The sequence below is a fragment of the Varanus komodoensis genome, unplaced genomic scaffold, assembly GCF_004798865.1.
Source record: "Varanus komodoensis strain SLA01 unplaced genomic scaffold, ASM479886v1 scaffold27, whole genome shotgun sequence".
Taxonomy (NCBI): domain Eukaryota; kingdom Metazoa; phylum Chordata; class Lepidosauria; order Squamata; family Varanidae; genus Varanus; species Varanus komodoensis.
In genome coordinates, this window is record NW_025335701.1 from 5,540,775 (window position 1) to 5,560,145 (window position 19,371).

Consider the following 19,371-nt stretch of genomic DNA (forward strand, 5'->3'; position numbering starts at 1 on the left):
CAGACCTTGAGTTGATTATTCAGTGCCCTACACTCTGGTGTCAGAAAGAAGAGACCTTGATATTTCTCTTTGTACAGTCTTTCAGGAACTTCTAGAGGGATATCATGTCCTCCCTCAGTCTTCTCTTCTCAAGGCTAAACATGGCCAGTTCTCTCAGTCTCCTCTCACAGTGCAGTGTTTCCAAACCCTGAATCATTTCTGTTGCCCTCCTCTGACCTTTTCTAATTTTTCTGCACCTTTCTTAAATCTTGGTGCCCAGAACTGGACACAGTATTCCAGGTGAGGTCTGGCTTGTGAGGAGTATGGGGGAACTCAGTGTATTTTGTATCTCAGTGTATTTTTTGTATTTTTGTATTTAGTGGTAATTTATTATGTTCTATTGTATTTCAAAGTATTTTATTATGTTGTAAGCCGCCCCGAGGCTTCGGCAAGGGGCGGCATAGAAATGTTATAATAATAATAACAACAACAACAACAACAACAACAACAACTCCTACTTCTTGTGATTTGGAAGTAATACTTCTTTTAAGGCATCCCAGAAGAGCAACTGCCCTTTCCACAACTGCACTGCACTGTTGCCTCGATTAGCCTGTTATCCACAATAACCCCAAGGTCTGTTTCTTTTTCAGTTCTGTGGAGCCAAGTATTTCCTATCTTGTATTGATGCATTTGTTTTCTTTTTCCTAGGTGGAAGACTTGGCACTTGTCCCTATTGAATCTCATTCTGTTGCTTTCAGCCCAGCATTCACGTTTTTTCAAGATCACCCTGGATCTTCATTCTGCCTTCTACAGCATTCACTGTTCCACCCAGTTTTGTTTCATCTGCAAATCTGATTATCTTTTCCTGCACTTCCTCATCTAAATATAAAGATGTCAAAGTGCCCTGGGCCCTGGACTGAGCCCTGCAGCACCCCATTTATCACCACTCCCCCGTTTGAGAAGGTGCCATTGAGGTGTCTGCTTTAACAGTCAATTTTGGATCCATCTAATAGCATTTCTATTTAGTCTACTTTTTGCTATTTGCTTCTCAGAACGTCATGGGGCACTATGTTGAAAACTTTGCTAAAATCTTGGTAGATTATGTCCACAGTGTTCCCTCTGTCCATTTGGGAGGTGGTGATCCAATTTAAAAAATGAGATTAAATTAGTCTGACGGGATTTATTTTTGATAAATCCATGTTGGCTTCTATTAATCACTGCATTTTCTGCAAGGTGCTTGCATGCTGATTTTTTAATAAACTTCTCCAAAATCTTTCCAGGTATTTATGTCAGACTAACTGGTCTTTAGTTCCCAGAGTCATCATTTTTCTCCTTTTTGAAGATAAGGACAACATTAGCCTTTCTCCAATCGTCAGACACTTCTTCTGTTTTCCATGATTTATTGAAGATAATAGCCAGAGGTTCTGAGAGCTCTTCTGCTAGCTCTTTTATGACTCTGGGAAGAAGTTCATTGGGCCCTGGAGATTTGAAAGTGTTTATTCCACCTAGGTATTCCTTGACCATTTGTCTATCAATCTTGAGCTGCCATCTCTCACATTCAGCTTTTACTTCCTCTTGACTGCAGATATCCTGTGGGAGAAGACTGAGGCGAAGTAGGAATTGAGCACCTCTGCCTTTTCCTTGTCGTCTGTTATCACTCTGCCATCCACTTTAAGTAGCTGGACACCCTTCTCTTTCTCATGTCTTGTGTTCTGGATGCATCCAAGGAAGGCTTTCTTGTTGTTCTTAGTATCCTTTGCTATTCTCATTTCATTTCCCACTAGCCTTCCTGATGCCTTCCCTGCAATTCCTTGCTATTTGTTTCTATCCTTCCTTTGTGGCCTGGCCCTGTTTCCACCTCCTGTACATGTTCTTTTTTTTCTTTCAGGTTGCCTCTTAACTTTTTGTGGAGACTTGTGGGCTTCCTCTGTTGTCTTCTACTCTTTTTTGTTGGAATTGTTTGTATTTGAGCTTGGAGAATCTTCTTTTTCAAGATTTCCCACCCCTCTTGGACTCCTTTTCCCTTAAGAGTAAGTTGCCATGGCTCCTCACTTATCATTGTTCTGAGCCTGTTAAAGTTGGCTTCCTTGAAGTCCAGAATATGTGTTTGGCTACAGTTAACCATTGTCTCTTTTATAATTCAAGTATCACATGCTCACTTTCCCCCAGAGTTCCCATGGCTGCTGTTTTTTCCACTTGGTCTTCCCTGTTAGTATTAAATCGAGGATAGTTGATCCTCTTGTTCCTTCCTCTACCTTCTGCTGGAGGTAGCTGTCAGCAAAGCATGTCAGGAATTGCTTAGAGGGGCCATGCTTGGCAAAATTTGTCTCCCAGCATATGTTGGGGAAATTGAAGTCCCCTGTGAGGACTACATCATTCTTCTTGGAAATGCTGGCAAGTCTCTTTGCAAAGGTTGCATCCTCTTTATGACTGGGTGGTCAGTAATAGACACCAATAACTATGTTTTTCTTTTTCTTTTCTTTTTTTGCTCCCTTTAAATTAATAATATTTATTAGTATTATAATATAATAATAATAAATTAAGCCAGATGATTTCAATGGGGCTACTAAGTGCCTTTTTTTATATTTCTGTGCAGATATATGTGAGTTTTACATATACTGTGATCCCACCTCCCTTTTTGTCCTTTCTGTTCTTCTTGAACAGGTTGTATCCATCAAGGGTAAATTTCCAGTCATGTGAGTCATCCCACCAAGTTTCCATTATTCCTATAAGGCCATAATTGCCCAAGTGTACTATGAACTCAAGATGTTTCCCATACTCTGGGCACTGGTGTAGAGGCATCATGGTGCCCTGGTTTTCTTCTTATCTTTTTAGGGAGACTGACACTGGTCCCAGCTTGAGGGTTTTCCTCTTTTGAATACGCAAGTCTTTGCCAGGTGACAGCCATGCTGCATGTCTCCCTCCCCTGCACGTTTCAGTTTAAAGCCCTCTTGATTATCTTTTTCATGTGTTGGCCAAACACCTGCTTCCCGTTCTTTGTGAGGTGCAGCCCATCATTTGCCAATAGTCGGCCTTCCAGCTTGTGGTCCCAGAATCCAAATCTCTCTGTACAGCACCACCATCATAGCCAGTCATGCACTTGAAGTATTTTTCTTTCCCTATCAGTTCCTCTTTCACATACAGGTAAGACTGGGGAGAAGACTATCCGGGCCCCAGAGTTTCGATTCCCCCACCCCCCTAGAGCTTTGAAGTCTGATGTTAGAAGGGAGAAGGAATGCCATTTGCTGTTCTGTCCTATCATTCATTCATTCATTCAATCAATCAATCAATCAATTTCTATGCCTCCCCTCTAGCCATAGGCTCTCTGGGCAACTTAGGAACATAGAAACAAAGTGAGTCAGAAGGGGTCTCCCGGGCCATCTAGTCTGACCTCCGGCTCCAGCCGGCTCCAATGATGACACGCCTACCATGTGCATGTCCAGCCTATTCTTAGGCTTATCCTTAGGCTTACAACTTACAACAGCTATGCAGCAAAATATCTTGGGCCACTTGCTGCTTCTTCAATATATCTGAAGCTGTTTTTTCAGAAGGTTACTAGTAAATGCAAAGGGCTCCATGGCACGCGGCGCCATGAGCAGCAGTGCTAGTGCAGTGCTAACTGAAATGCTCCGGGAGGTTGCACTGAAGCTAGAAACATTGAGACTTTTACCCCCACTTTTCTTCCTGATCAGGGCTCTATTATTGCCCGTTACAAAGGGGAAAGCACAGCCAATTATAAGCTAATTCTGGTGCATGCAAAGCCACAAGGAGAAGATAAGCCAACACTGCAAAGCCTGCAGCTGGAGAGCCTCAAAAAGCAGCTGACTCATGAAAACAGCTTTATACAAAGCATCCAACGGTGATTTTTCTCTGCCTCGTTTCTGCATGTCTTCGGGATGATGTATGATGTGCCTTATTTACTCTGTCCCATAAAATGTACTTTTACAAATTATTTTAATGTGCTGCCAAGCACTAGATAGGTTGCCCTTTCCTGCATTACCCTGAGAATTTAAAAAATGTCCTGCAATTCTTTTATTCAATGTATTTCTAGAAAATTAGTTCCATCTGGATCTTTCCCCCTTTGATACCTTGGCACACAGCAGACGATCTGCCCGGATATGGAGGTTCATCAAATTCCTGATTTTCTTAAAAATCCATGCAAGGCATACATATGGAGGTCAAGGAAGCAGCATGTCAGCTCGTAATATAGCACAACAAGGCAGTCTGGCTCGTCTTTAATTGCGTGCAAGGATCACTTATATTCTGCCATTCGGGATGGTGTCATTTGCCAAAAAAGCAGGGTGTGTGTGTTGGGGGGGCGGGGACTGAACCACAAAACGTGGCTTCACATCCAAGTTCAGATACAAAGCGCAATTAGCCTTGAAAGGAGAACTGCAAATATAATTTCCCACATTAGTACTGGGAGAACAGTCATGGGGCCATGAGATAGATTAGGGAGTGCAACACGGGGAGGGAATGGGGTCGCCTTTGACAGTCGGCCCCCACCATGTAGCTGCCAAACTGGAGAAATCCTACGTGAACTCAGATAATACCCTCGCAGAAGAGCGGAGAATTCTGATCAAGGAAATACACCTGAGAGAAAGGGTGGATCTGCTCCTTTCTGAGAGCCCTGCCGAAGCAGGTCCACCTAGTGCATCATTCTGCTCACACAGTGGACAGCCAGCCGCTGAAGGAAACCAGCAAGCTGGTCATGGGTGCAAGCGCCCCTCCCGCCCACTGGAGACACGATCAGGTGGGGCACGTGGCCATGCCGCTTTGGATACCAGGTACACCACACAGCCTTTGGCAACCTTCTCCTCAGTGCATTTCTCCAGCCCTCTTTTGAAGCTATCCAAACTGGTGGCCATCATGACATCTTGCAGAAATACAGGTTAACAAGCACTGTGTGAAGATGTCCCCTTTGATCGGTCCAGACCAGCTTCAACGAAGGACTGCAGATTCTAGCATTTGGGATAAGGAGGAAATGGCGTTCCGAACCACTTTCTCAGCACCACGCATAGTTCTGTGCAGCTCTGCCATGTGTCCTTCTCCCAGCAACAGATTTCCACACAATCCCATTTTCCTCCCCCCCTGTTCCCAGCCTTCTATGCATTGCTTTAAAAAACCCTATCGCTTCATGGATCACTGGCTTGCCGTGGCGAAGGGGCTTGTGCAGCACAGTGAAGCTTTGAGCTATGCTGTGCAGGGACACCCAAGACAGACAGGTCGTAGCAGAGAGCTCTGGAGAAGGAAATGACAACCCACTCCAGTACCCTTGCCATGAAAACCCCATGGACAGTATCAACAGGCAAAGAGATATGACGCTGGAAGATGAGCCCCTCAGGTCGGAAGGTGTCCAATGTGCTACTGAGGGAGAGCAGAGGACTTGGACTAGTAGCGCCAGAAAGAATGAAGCAACTGGGTCAAAGCCAAAAGCACACTCAGTAGTGAATGTATCTGGTGGTGAAAGGAAACTTAGATGTAAATAAAAATACTTCATAGGAACCTGGAATGTAAGGTCTATGAATCTAGGTAAGCTGGATGTGGTCAAACATGAGATGACAAGACTGAACATCGACATCTTGGGAATCAGCGAAATAAAATGGATAGTAATGGGTGAATTTAATTCAGATGACCATCAGGTATACTACTGCGGGCAAGAATCCCTCAGAAGAAATGGAGTAGCCTTCATAGTCAATAAAAGAGTAGGAAAAGCAGTACTGGGATACAATCTCCAAAATGAAAGTATAATCTCAGTTCGAATCCAAGGTAAACCATTTAACATCACAGTAGTCCAAGTCTATGCCCCAACCACTGGTGCTGAAGAGGCTGAAGTTGACCAGTTCTATGAAGGCTTACAACACCTTCTAGAAATAACACCAAAAAGTGATGTCCGTATCATCATGGGGAATTGGAATGCCAAAGTAGGAAGCCAAAAGATAACCAGAATAACAGGTAAGTTTGGCCTGGGAGTACAAAATGAAGCAGGGCACAGGCTGGCAGAATTTTGTCAAGAGAACATGCTCGTCATAGCAAAAACTCTTTTCCAACAACCCAAGAGACGATTCTACACATGGACATCACCAAATGCTGAAGAAGAAAACAATAGAATAGGAAAGACTAAGGATCTCTTCAAGAAAATTGGAGATATGAAGAGAACATTTCATGCAAAGATGGGCATGAAAAAGGACCAAAATGGCAGGGACCTAACAAAGGCAGAAGAGATTAAGAAGAGGTGGCAAGATTACACAGAAGAACTATACAAGAAAGAGCTTAATGTCCCAGATAACCACAATGGGGTGGTCACTGACCTCGAGCCAGACACCCTGGAATGTGAAGTCAAATGGGCCTTAGGAAGTCTGAGCAACAACAAAGCTAGTGGAGGCGACAGTATTCCAGCTGAGCTATTCAAAATCCTAAACAGTGCTACACTCAATATGCCAGCAAATTTGGAAAACTCAACAGTGGCCACAGGATTGGAAAAGGTCAGTTTACATTCTGATCACAATGAAGGGCAATACCAAAGAATGTTCAAACTATTGCACTCCTTTCACATGCTAGCAAAGTTTTGCTCAAAATCCTACAAGCTAAGCTCCAGCAGTGTGTGGACTGAGAACTACAGGCAGGGTTTCGAAGAGGCAGAGGAACTAGAGATCAAATTGCCAACATACGCTGGATCATGGAGAAAGCTGGGGAATTCCAGAAAAACACATACTTCTGCTTCATTTACTATGCTAAAGACTTTGATTGTGTGAATCACAACAAATTGTGGCAAGTTCTTAAAAGTGATGGGAGTACCAGACCATCTTATATGTCTCTTGAGAAACCTATACGCGGGTCAAGAAGCAACAGTGAGAACTGGACATGGCCTGCCTATTTAACTTATATGCAGAGTACATCATGTGAAAGGCTGGGCTAGATGAATCACAAGTTGGAATTAAGATTGCCAGGAGAAATATCAACAACCTCAGATATGCAGATGATACCACTTTAATGGCAGAAAGTGAAGAGGAACTAAAGAGCCTCTTGATGCGGGTGAAGGAGAAGAGTGCAAAAGTTGGCTTGAAACTCAACATCAAGAAAACTAAGATCATGGCATCCGGTCCTCTCACTTCCTGGCAAATAGATGAGGAAGAAATGGAGGTAGTGACAGATTTTATTTTCTTGGTCTCCAAGATCATCACAGATGGGGACTGCAGCCAAGAAATTAAATGACGCTTGCTCTTTGGGAGCAAAGCTATGGCAAATCCTAGAGGAGATCAACCCTGACTGCTCTTTAGAAGGTCAGATACTGAAGATGAAACTCAAATACTTTGGCCACCTAATAAGAAGGAAGGACTTACTAGAGAAGACCCTAATGCTGGGAACAATTGACGGCAAAAGAAGGGGACGGCAGAGAATAAGGTGGCTGGATGGAGTCACTGAAGCAGTCGGTGTGAGCATAGGTGGACTCCGAGGGATGGTGGAGGACAGGAAGGCCTGGAGGAATGTTGTCCATGGGGTCGCGATGGGTCGGACATGACTTTGAGCATAACATATCATTCATTCATTCATTCATTCATTCATTCATTCATTCATTCATTTATGGAACTTCTATGCCGCCCCATTCGCCGAAGCCTCAGGGTGGCTCACAAACATAAATAAATAACATCATATAAAACAATAACATAACATAAAGCAATCCTAATCTTGGGTTTCCCTTGCCATTGTTATTTTGCTCCCAGGACTTTGTGGAGTTTTACACATCCGTGGCCCAGTTCAAAAGTAATGATTTGCAACAATCAAATCCCCCACACACCTTCGTCCCACGCATCTCCTGGGGCAACCAGCACTGCTTTTCTTAGACCATTCACACGGCTCCCCACAGTGGCCCGCCCTGCCGCCCACCTCCAGTACCGCAGCAGCTGTTTTCCATGCCCAAGCCGTGACCTCACCAGATCAAGCCCTTGGGGAGAAGCGCCATCTCTACACATGTTTCTGCAGTACCAAGGACCAGGCGTGTCCAGCCAGCTCCCTGGGGAGGGAGGACAACCCCCCCCCCCTCCATGGACAGGGCATGTGCTGCTGGTTCAGGGGTGGAGGGACAAGCAGGTGCAGTGCTCTGAACTAGAGGAGCTGCAGCCAGGCTTTGCAGGCACTGTTTCCCTGAGGGCCCAAGTGCCAACAGCCTGGAGGACAAGCACCACCAGCTCTGCGGCTTCGCCTGTGGAACAGAGGGCTGGAGATGGCTATGTCCGCCCACTTACCCCTTGTGTCTGGGCAGAGATTGGCACCTACCCATGAACTTGGACTTCCCTCTGCAGTTGGGCGGCAGACACATTAGAAGAAGCACATAGTGCTGGTCTGACAAAGAACTCCATTTGCATCATGCAGATAGTGCTCCTTTCTGTTCTTTTCCTAGCAGTTGGACTTCACATACTTTCCCCTCTCCCTCCTACCATCTCTGAATGAGATGAAAGAAATACAGGGAAGGCACAAGAGATGAAAGACAGGCTCACAAAGCGCTGCACAGGCATCCCGTGAGAAGTGGCTGTTCAAAGCGCAGATATTCCACAGTGCTTGGCAAGGGTGGAAACAGAGAAACAGAGCGAGTCAGAAGGAGCCTCCCGGGCCATCTAGTCTGACCCCTGGCTCCAGCCGGCTCCAATCACGACACGCCCACCATGTGCATGTCCAGCCTATCATTACACACTTTCACTGATAGGGCTTTAGCCACCTCCCATGGAAGCCCATTCCACACCTTCGGGGCCCTAACCGTCAGGAGGTACTTCCTGCCATCCACCCTAAATCTTGGTTCCTTGAGCTTTGCTCCATTGGAACATGTCCTGCCATCCTCCACAGGGGGAAAAATGGTCACAACCCACCTCTGTGTGGCACCCCCTCACGTACCTGTATGTGGCTAACAGGTCCCCTCTGAGTATCCTCCTTTCCAGGCTGAAAAGACCCAGCTTCCTCAGTCTCTCCTCATATGGTTTCCCCTGCAACCCAGCCACCATCCTAGTGGCCCTTCGCTGCACTGATTCCAGCCTTGCTATTTCCCTCTTGTAATGAGGGGCCCAGAATCGAACACAATACTCCTGCTGCACCAGAGTCATATCAAGTGGCAGTAATACCACTCTCAATCTAGAAGCCACGCTTCTGGCTATACATCCAAGGGTGGAACTCACCTTCTTGGCCACCGTATCACAAGAAGGACCCAAAGTCAGGGAGCAGCTTAAAGGAAGTTTGTCCACCTGCCTCCAAGTTTCCCTGGAGGGCAAATATGATGTTACCATGATAAACTGGGAACCAGCTGGGAATTTGAAATGTGAACCAGCTTGTTCAGAGGGAAGAAAGACACATTTCCTTCTTTTTTTGCTTGAGTTGCTCAAAACACTCTACAAGAACTAGTTCAGCCTGTACTTTTTAGGAACTTCTCATGGCTGTTGGGGCACCTGTGTGGCATAATCCAGCAGTATAAAAGGGATAAGCTTCAGGTACCATACAGCAACTTGGATATCAGGCAGTTTCAGAATCTTGTATCTTCTAGAACACTGATCCCCAAACATGTTTGAGTTGCCACCCCTTTCCCCTTGGGTAGCAACTGTGCACTCCCAAATCTCTTTCTGTGTATTAGGTCTATTGCTCTGCTGCGAATTTGGATCAGTGAATCATCCCACCCTCTGGATCTTTCTGCTGCCACCAGGGAAGCAGCTGCAGCCACTTTGGGAATTTTTGTTCTAGAACAAAATAAGAATGTTAAAACATTTTTTTCCCTCTTTGTTCAGAAGCACCTTTGTTTCCTGGCTCCCCCTCCCAGTCCCAGGTTTCTTTGCAACCTTTTTATTCCTCCACTTCGATCAATGTTGATGGAATATTCATGGATCATAGAATACTGAAGCCCCAATATACTTTAAAGATAATTTAAAGTCAAACCTCACCATGAAGAGAGGGGCAGAAAAAAATGCCGCAGAGGGGACTGAAATTTGAACTCTGCAATGTGCAAATATACTTTTTAAAAAGAAAGAAAATAATTGTAAGCCAGTGTAACTATTCGGGAAGCACCTGGACTGAAATGAAAACTTACATAGGTAAGACTGGTGATGGGGAGGCCACAGGAAATAGATGGTGAAACTGTTGGACACCAGAAACAAGTGCAAGGGTTGATAAAAGGCCATTAAAATATGTTAAAAGTAGAAAAGAATGCATTCAAAAATCTTAGCACTTCAGAAAATCAAGAGGGGACTCAAGGCGGAGGGGGCTGGAAACAGTGCAAAATTGATAGTCATCCAGCAGCACCCATGATGTGTTTCAGCTACAGCTCTTCTAAAGCAATGGGGTATAGGTCAGTGTTATCATATCCTGGTGTGGATCTGGTGCAGCTCCATCGGATGCAAGAACAGCTGCAAGTGTTGATGAATCCCAGTCTCTTCTAGAACCATATTTCTGGAGGCCACTGTAGGATGTGATGGGCATCGCTTCTGCCGAATCACTTTGTGCATTTTCTGACTTAAACTGTCCATCATGTGGTCCCTGTCCAACACACCACTATCCAGACAAATGCATCACTACATCACATCCTAAGGTAGGGAAACGCAAAACTGGACATAGGACCGTTCCCTATTGATGATAGTGCCCTTCATGAGTGACTGGATCCCCTTTACCATGGCGTGCGCCTTCTTAGCTAATGCACCCTCTTTGGCAGGATGCTGTCATTTGACCAACTGGTGTTGGTACCATTAAACAAAGTTAAAATTGCCTTTGCTTTCTCCTATAGATTATTCCAGGTGAAAGTTATAAAAAGGATGTTAAATTTAATCAACACTTCTGTTAAAAGTTGTAGTAGGGCAACTGAGTTTTACTCAACTTGAGGTTTAAACTTTAAAATGCATCTTTTGGGGCATTTTTAAAGGTAGGACAGAAGGAAAAGCATAAAGAATACATCACGTATGGATGCATCAGAAATTCATTTCAGTACATTTTTGATCAGGATTTATCTTTCAGGTTGAACATGGGCTCAGATACAATCTACAGCTGAAGTCTGTACATTTCCAAGCTTGCAATGTGATTCATGGACCGGGGGGCGGGGGCGGAGGGAAGTATGTGGGTTTGGCAGCATGCATGCATTTGAAAATTGTGCATGAAAGATCAGTTCTTTTGAAAAATGTGTGCACACATATTATAATCAATGGGGAAAGCATTTAAAAATAGATGTGCACAACTGATACATACATTCAGAAAGACACACAGATGTTCATGCAAAAAGAAACACCAAGCTCACAGTCTTATGCAGATTTAAGTGAGAATGACTTTTGAGCTAGAATTGGGAGAACTTTGGAGTGCTCGCCTTTTGTGAGTCGCACATCCTTAGTTTTGCACTGGTAACATTCTCATTGTGTCTCCTTCTGTACATGATGTTAGTCTGCCATGGGTACCAGTTTGTCCCGTCTAATGGATTTTCAGAATCTGATCTGTGATATCACAGGGATCTGACAGAGGAATAAGGCATGTTAAATACTAGAAAATATAATCTGAACCCTTCTCAAACTAGACTGTAGCACAAATGTGCAGCAATGAAGACAGCAGACCATCCCCCAATCTCTCCCCATTAGATGGAAGATACATATGCTGCCTCCCATTAAGGAAACTATAGGTATAGACGAAAATAGAAGCCCCTGACAGCTTGATTTCCTCTTGCTGGCAGCAAGCTCCGACGCAGCTCTGTGAGACCCTATAAATATGCAAACGAAGGGATATCCTGCACCAAAGCTGTTGGGCCACTGTAGGGCTGAACAGAATTCTGTTTTTATTGCAAGCAAGCTGTATAAAGAGAGTCTGCTTTTCAGAGGATTCCATCAGCCAAACAATGTAAAATGTGAACCAAAAGGCTGTTACTGGGAACTGCTCCAAACCATATCATTGGAAATTACTCTGGTTTGGAAATGGGATGGGGGAGAAAGGAGCTTTCAGTCATGGGCTTTGCACTGGATTCTTTTCCACCCTTTTAGACAGATTGTTTCCTGGTCTTTGTTGTTGTTTTAAAATAAACAGCAGTGCAGGTTGCTGTACTCCATTGAGCCAAGCCAAGTGTTTAATCATGTGCTCATGGAGGGCTTGGAGTAGATGGAGAGCTATTAAGGGCGCTGCATATTGAATATGTATTTTAAAGTGCATGGAAACCCAGAGATTACCTGCTTGCGGTTTGCTTGGAAGTGTGCTCTTCTCTGCTCAGATAGAGGAAATGTCAAGAGGTCAGGCCAGATAGATGCTGCCTAACTGACCGCCGTGCCTATTTCTGATGATTGTGGCACAGTGGTGTGCAAAAGCAATATATGTCCCACTGTGTAAACGATGCTTCCTTCAGAACCACAGAACTACCAGAATGCAGAGAGCATGTACAGCTAGTGAAAGAGGCGGAGGGAAACACTCTGGCACCTTTGTCTCAACAAAGGCACCAGCTTGAATGAAAGGTTTAGATTTAGACAAAGGGGGCAGGGGGGCGGGGGAGGTAACTCCTAGAATCGTTTTAGGGACCATTTATTTCTTCCTTCCTGATATTCCTAGCTGGAGTTCTCTCACCAGCTCTGCCAAGGGTATCTTCTCTCACACAGGGATGCCCTAATCTTATTAGTTTCTGTTCATGTCACCAAAGTTCTTAATTTTCATAAGCTGCCATTGCAAGTTTGCTTCGTGATTTAGCTTCCTCTTTCCTAAAGCTGCAGCTTTTGATTGTTAGCTTGTTCTGTGAGGAGGGAGCTGTGCGCAGAAGCAGCATAGCAAACATTTCTATCTGCCCAACATTTCGAGCACCAACCTTGACCTGCGTGCCACTGGAAGTGAAACGGTTCCAAGCCAGGAAGGCCTCTGCAAATGCATATTTGATCACATTCCCGACCTGTTTAAAACTTCATTATCTGAGAGAGCAGAACCGCAAGGGAATATCACTTTGCAACTACAACTACCAATCACCCTGCTTAATAATCAGGAGTGGGGGAATGTTTTAATTACCAGCTAAAGCCTTTAAAACTTTCCTTTCCTTCACTGATCAGAACCCAGAATGGCATATTGTAAAACTACAATGACAGCACTTTAAATTAAAATGGGTCACAAAGATCAGGATTCATGCAGATGTTACTGACTCTCATTTCAGATCACATAAACATCATTAATAACAGAACCATCGATCCTTAAACTCTAGCTGCCTTTTTCTGTGTTTCTTTTTTTGCCGAATGCCACTTCAGAGTGCGTATTTTTTAATTTCACTAACTACTGTGGCTCCAAGGCCTATCCATCACAAGTGCACGTGCTATTTTTCTCCATCTGTATGCTCATCTTGCATGCACTGGACAGCCAATGTGCTCTGCTGGTCAGCACGCTGGACTCAGATTCAGGGGATTTGGGGTTTTACTCCCCACTCAGCCATAAAGCTTTCTTGATGAATTTGGCCTGTCGCCACCCCTTAGGCAAGGCTGCCCACAGGCTTGTTGTGATGAACAGAGTGGAGAGGCAGAGGCCAGTGCATGCCACTCTGGGCTGCTTGCAACAGGAAAAAAAGATATAAACGCTGTTGTTACTGTGCTGTTCCACTGGCCTGCTTCCTGCGTCTTGGCGTGTCTGTGCTTGCTTGCTTCAACCTGCCACCGTTTTCTATCAAGACAAGACACCTCAGTTGAAGAGAGAGACAGGCAGTGCCAACGGTGCACATGGTTGGACCTGCAGTACCGCCCACCAGCTGCAGCCACGGGTGCCTGGGGACCATCACTGACCGGGCAAGTGATGCTAGAGGAACGACAAGCAAGTATGTCCCTTGGCAGTGCTGTTTATGGCAGGTGCTGAGCATCCCTTCTCAATCCCATGCGTGGAGGGACCAGACTCACGTCCTGTGCTTTTTGTCATGAGACAGAACAGAACTGGGGGTTCAATTTGCTTTATTGTGATGACTAGTTAATGGGTTCTTTTCCCCAGCATAAAATCGTGTAGCTGGACTAATAGATCATATCCTTACTGAAATGTAGCACACCTTGGGGAGACTACCATGTGCTACCCACAGCCGAGGGCTCTTTAAGAAGGGGGAGGAAGGAACACCAGTGGGAGAAATCTCTCCTTGCCCAGCTCCACTGTTGGAGCTTTTTACCAAGAAGAAACTTAGGGCAGCCTTGTGGCATTGCTGCTGTTCATTTCCTCTTCCTTGACTGTACAAGCTTACCTGTATCAGTGGCTCTTATTTCCCGCTCTGCCTTCATGCAAACAATTCTATTCAGTGCAGAACATGAGATGAAGCTACGACTTCTCTGCTATGACTTTAGTATTCCTCCTGGCTATCCACCCCACCACCCACTTCAGAACTACCTGCCGTGGAAAGTGCAATTTGTTTTCTTTCGAAATCCAAAGAGGATTAAATGCTTTCAAGGTGGTGATCATTTGACCCCAAACACCCATTCCAAAACATTTGGAGAGGCAAAAATGACACAGGATCGCTATTTACTTTAAATGCCTGATTAAACTTTCATGACAACAGGAAAGGCAAGTGGGAAAAGAAGCAGAATGCAGGAAGTTCAGGTCTTTGTCATGTCTGGTTTGACATGATACAACAGGAACAATGCAGCTTCCAGACTGATGAATAAGGGAAAGGGAAAGAGACTACCAATAGATTGCATGGAGAGAAAATGTTCACACTTAAGCTGATACCATGAAACTACATGTCATTTCTGGCTAGGACTTCAGGCTGCATTCCCAATTGAACTTAAGTGGGACTGCGCAGGGAGTCTGATTCCTCCAAGAATGATGACGAAGGCAAACTGCTTCTGAATATTCTTAACTTGAAAACTCATAGCTAGAAGATGAGACTTTCAGGTTGGGAGGTACTTGAGCAGCTACTGGAGAAGACAAAAGGGCAAATGCAAAAAGCATTCTTGCTAATGACACAACTAGATCATAGACAGAAGGAAGTTCAGTGGCTGATAGGCACAGAAGCAACAGGAAAGTCCAGTGCTGCACAACACATACAATGGAACATGGAACATTAGAAGTATGAATCAAGGCAATTTGGAATTGGTCAAGCAAGAAATGGAATGGTTAAACATAGCAGGACTTGCTGTGAGTGTACTAGCATGTAACATTTTCAGTCAAGCAAACACAAAGTTGGACAAACTCAGAAGAAACTGAGTGGCTCTAATACAGAGGCAACCTGTAGCCCAAGCAGTAAGAGGTGATAATGCAGAATTGGGGAAAACCTATCAATGTAGCTATAATTCAAGTCTAGGCTCCAGTGACAGATGCCGAAAAAGAAGAAAGAAATAAAAAACTTTTATGAAGAATCCAAAAGGAAAGATAACAATGCCAAAACAAGACATGTTGACAATCTCAGGTGACTGGAACACAAAGTAGGAATTTGGCCTGGGGGTCAGAAACAAAGGACAATGATGCATGGAATTCTGAAAAGCCAGTCATCAGGTTATTGCAAATACATACTTCAGGGAACTGACCAGACAGCTGTGCATATGGCATCACCAGATGGGCAATATAGAACTCAGATGCATTAAATAATTGAAAGTAAAAGATGGAGAAGCTGTTCCTTGCTGCCAAAACATGGCCAGGAGCTGATTGTGGTAGTGACCATGAACTATTAATAGCAAAAATCAGAGGAAAACTGAAAAAGATCACTAAAAGGAATACATTGCCATAATCCATCTTAAATCATATTTCTGAGGAATTTGAAGTCCTTACAAAGTTGCATTACTGAACTCAACTGACCATGACCAGGAGAACTGTGGACTAACACTGGAGACATTATTACAGAAGAATGCGAATCTTCCCTAACAATTTCAGAGACTATCAAGTCGAAGTAAAAGAAATACTACAATGGACAGTAATATAGAAATAGAAGATAACAACACAGTCGTGAGTACAACTTTTCTGCAACTATCTCATAGAGACAAAAAGAAGTATTGCAATGACCAGTGCAAAGACATAGAAGAGAACAAAAAAGAGGGGAAAACAATAGAGAGCATTTCCACAAGCTTCAAGAAATCCAAGGGAAATGCACAGCTAGATTAGGAATGCTGAAAGACCGACAGGGAAACATACTGCCTGACCAGGATAAAATAATGAGAAAGTGGAAGCAATACAGGGAAGAAGGCTACAGAAGGGATAGAGGGATGACAGACTCCTTCAAAGAGAAATTCTATGAGAAAGAGCCTGCAAAATTACGAAGAAAAGTGAATGCTGTTCTGAAAGCACATGAAAGGAATAAAGCACCCAGAGGGATATCGATATAACTATTCCAAGGTGCAGAGACAGAGTCGGTCCAAATACTAACCAGAATTTTCCAACAAGTATGGAGAACAAAACAATGGTCTGCAGACTGGACATGATCGATGTATATTCCAAGAAAGAGGATGCAAACAAAGGCAGCAATGGCAAGACCACTGCACTCCTGTCTGGTGCAGGCAAAGTGATGCTCCAGGAGTTGCAACAAAGAACATTATCCTACATGGAGCAAGAAATGCCTACATTCATGCTGGATACCAACAAGGAAGAGGCACTTGAGGCATCACAAATATGCAGTGGCTTGCCAGAACACAGTAAAGAACTTCAGAAGAAGATCAATCTATGCTTCATAGACTATAGTAAAGTCTTTGACTGTGTTGATCACAAGAAGCTATGGGTGGTTTTGAAGGACACCTGATGTATAAGCTGCATTGCTGACACACAGCTGCTGTTGGGACAGAATATGGAGAAACCAAACGGTTTCCCAGAGGCATACGCATCCGACAAGGGTATATTTTATCTCCCTATCTGTTCAATCTGAACATGGAACATATCATAAGGAAAACTGGATTAGGATCAGAGAATGAAGCAGTGAAAATTGACAGAAGATGCATCAATAATTTAAGCTATGCAGTTGACACCACATTACTGGCAGAAAGCGGCAGTGAACTGAAATAACTCTTCATGAGAATGAAAGAAGAAAGTACAAAAGCAAGACTGCAGCTGAACATTGAGAGAACAATGCTATGACTACAAAAGAATTGCACCAACTTTAAGGTCAACAATGAAGAGTTTGAAATTATGAAGATTTTCTATACCTTGGCTCAGTCATCAAAGTAGATTGTAAGGAAGAAATTAGAAGAAGACTGAGACTTGGATGGGAAGCAATGAAGTAACTAGAAGTCATTGAGTGTATGGCATGTCATGAGCAGAGCCAGCTGGAGCCAGGGGTCAGACTAGATGGCCTGGGAGGTCCTTTCTGACTTATCTGCTTCTATGTTTCATTTGAGGCCAAGGGTACCATCATCTACATTACTATACTCCTGATCACTATGTATGGATGTGAAAGCAGGACAGTAAAATAAGCTGACAGAAAGGAAGTGGATGCATTTCAAACATGAATGGGGACTTTGTGAAAGCCCTGGATGAACAGAAATATGAACAAGTGGGTCCTAGATCAAACCAAGCCAACAATTTCCCTGTAAGCAAAAATGACAAAATTGGAATTATTACACTTTGGGCCTATCATGAGAAGGCAACACTCAACAGAGAAGACAGTAGTGCTAGGGAAAATTGAAGGAAGAAGAAGAGCAAAACTAAGTGACTCCATCGTGGAAGTCACAGTCTTGAGTTTGCGGGAACTGAGCAGGGCTGCCAAGGACATTGCTCATAAGATCACCATAAGCTGGGAAAGACTCCACAGCACTTAACCAAAACAAACTTTTCAACTGCCCAGGGAGCTTTGGTTATTGTGTGATATAGAAATGTAATGAATGAATCAATCCATCAGTCAGTTCAAAAGAGCCAGCAAATATTTGTCTGCTCACTCCAGTATATATATAAATTAGACGATGCCTTTATTGTAACTTTGAAAAAAAAAGTCCAGTCTCTCAGTCTCAACACACACATACCCCTTCCTCTCATGTCCTCCCCAATTTCTTTGGCCTCTTTTTCCACCCAGTGGCACCTTAACTGAAGAAACAGGCTTGCCTTGCAAGTAAAGCCACTGCTCAGCAGCCCCTTTAAAAGAGAAAGAAAGAAAAAAGAAAAGCAAACGAAATCCTCTTGCACACTTAACAGATGCAGAAATGTACCTTGGGATGAATGCATTACAAATGTCGAGTGATCACCACCTGCCTCACAATTAAATTTGCAGCACCATCCCTTGTGGTGCGCACCTGTGACATGTTGGTAATGGATGCAGAAAGACCATAGTGGGCACCAGAGGATTGAATGAAAAGACATTTGCCCTGCAAAAGTTCATGGAGATTATCTTTGTGCTTTTCTATAAACAAGAGGGACACGGTGGGTTTTTTTCCTAAGCAAGTAATTTGCCTTTCTACCTTCAAGGGCAGAATGATGCAGGAGGTGCCCTGTAAGTTAGCCAAGCAATGAACTTGTTAATAAAACACAGCACTTGTAGCTTGTTGGCCATCTAGGGATTTGTGGCTCACCTGAAGCTGAATTTGTCCCCAAGTCATAAAATCTCACTGTGTACCATTGCTCTTGCCTCAGAGCCAACTCACTGGTGAGAACTATGGGGACTGGAGAAGCTGCCACCTTAGAATTTTAGAACCTTTGCCATGTTGGCTCTGAACCTGAACAGGAGAAGCCATTCATGTGACGGGAGAATTATATGCAGAAGGTGTTGCCCAAGGGAGAGAGGCTGCAGCTGCAGGTTAGACACAGGTGAGAATTTTATTGCACTCAGATTTGGGAAGCTTGTTCCAAAATTCAAAGGTCTCTAATTTTAGACAAAAGGAATTAGATTTTCTAAAGGGGGGATCAAATGTAAAAGAAACAAAAACAGAAAGATGTGTTCGCCCAGGCCCAGATGCATAGCTCTTACTTCTGGCCCTGAATCTCTGTGTATCCAGTCATGCTAGCACAGAATCACAGCTGCCATTTCTTTTTCTGAGAAGCTTCTCAGCTTTAATGACTATATGGCAGGTAGGTACAACATGGCCCTCTCCTGGCTGGGAACAGCCTGTAACTACAGAATTTGACTGGCGCAGGTGGAATAGAATTGCATTTCAGTTCATTATTAATAGTGATTTGTCAAGATGTGCAAAGTTCTTCATATCTGGGTGAGAAAGAATTTGAGATTTAGGCCAACTGGAAATTTTCCCCCATCTGCACCTCAAATCCAATCCTTTTTCCCAACACCACATAGAGGGACTTCAGCATGGCAAGCCTGCCTGCCATGCCTTCTTCTCAGTTCTGGAAAACGTCAAAGGATTGGTCTGCACTGCAGAAACCAAGAACCATTCCTTGTTTGGAGGTAGCAAACCAATGAACTCAGGTGGCATTCACAGTTGCCCACCATGCTCATGTTATCCTCAGTCTAATCCCATCCATGAGATAGAGAACTCCCTGACCAAGGAGGGATTTGAATCTAGTTTTTCCCACCCTGGTCCACACTGA

At 44.0% G+C, this 19,371-nt stretch overlaps 1 protein-coding gene and 1 pseudogene across 1 annotated transcript in view; one reads left to right on the forward strand and one right to left on the reverse strand.

Moving 5' to 3' along the window:
- The window catches only part of MAF (MAF bZIP transcription factor), a 288,522-nt gene that overhangs the window by 192,579 nt on the left and 76,572 nt on the right, over positions 1-19,371 (reverse strand). The gene's annotated exons all lie outside the window — the stretch shown is intronic.
- Positions 6,096-6,742, forward strand: LOC123025380 (annotated as a pseudogene).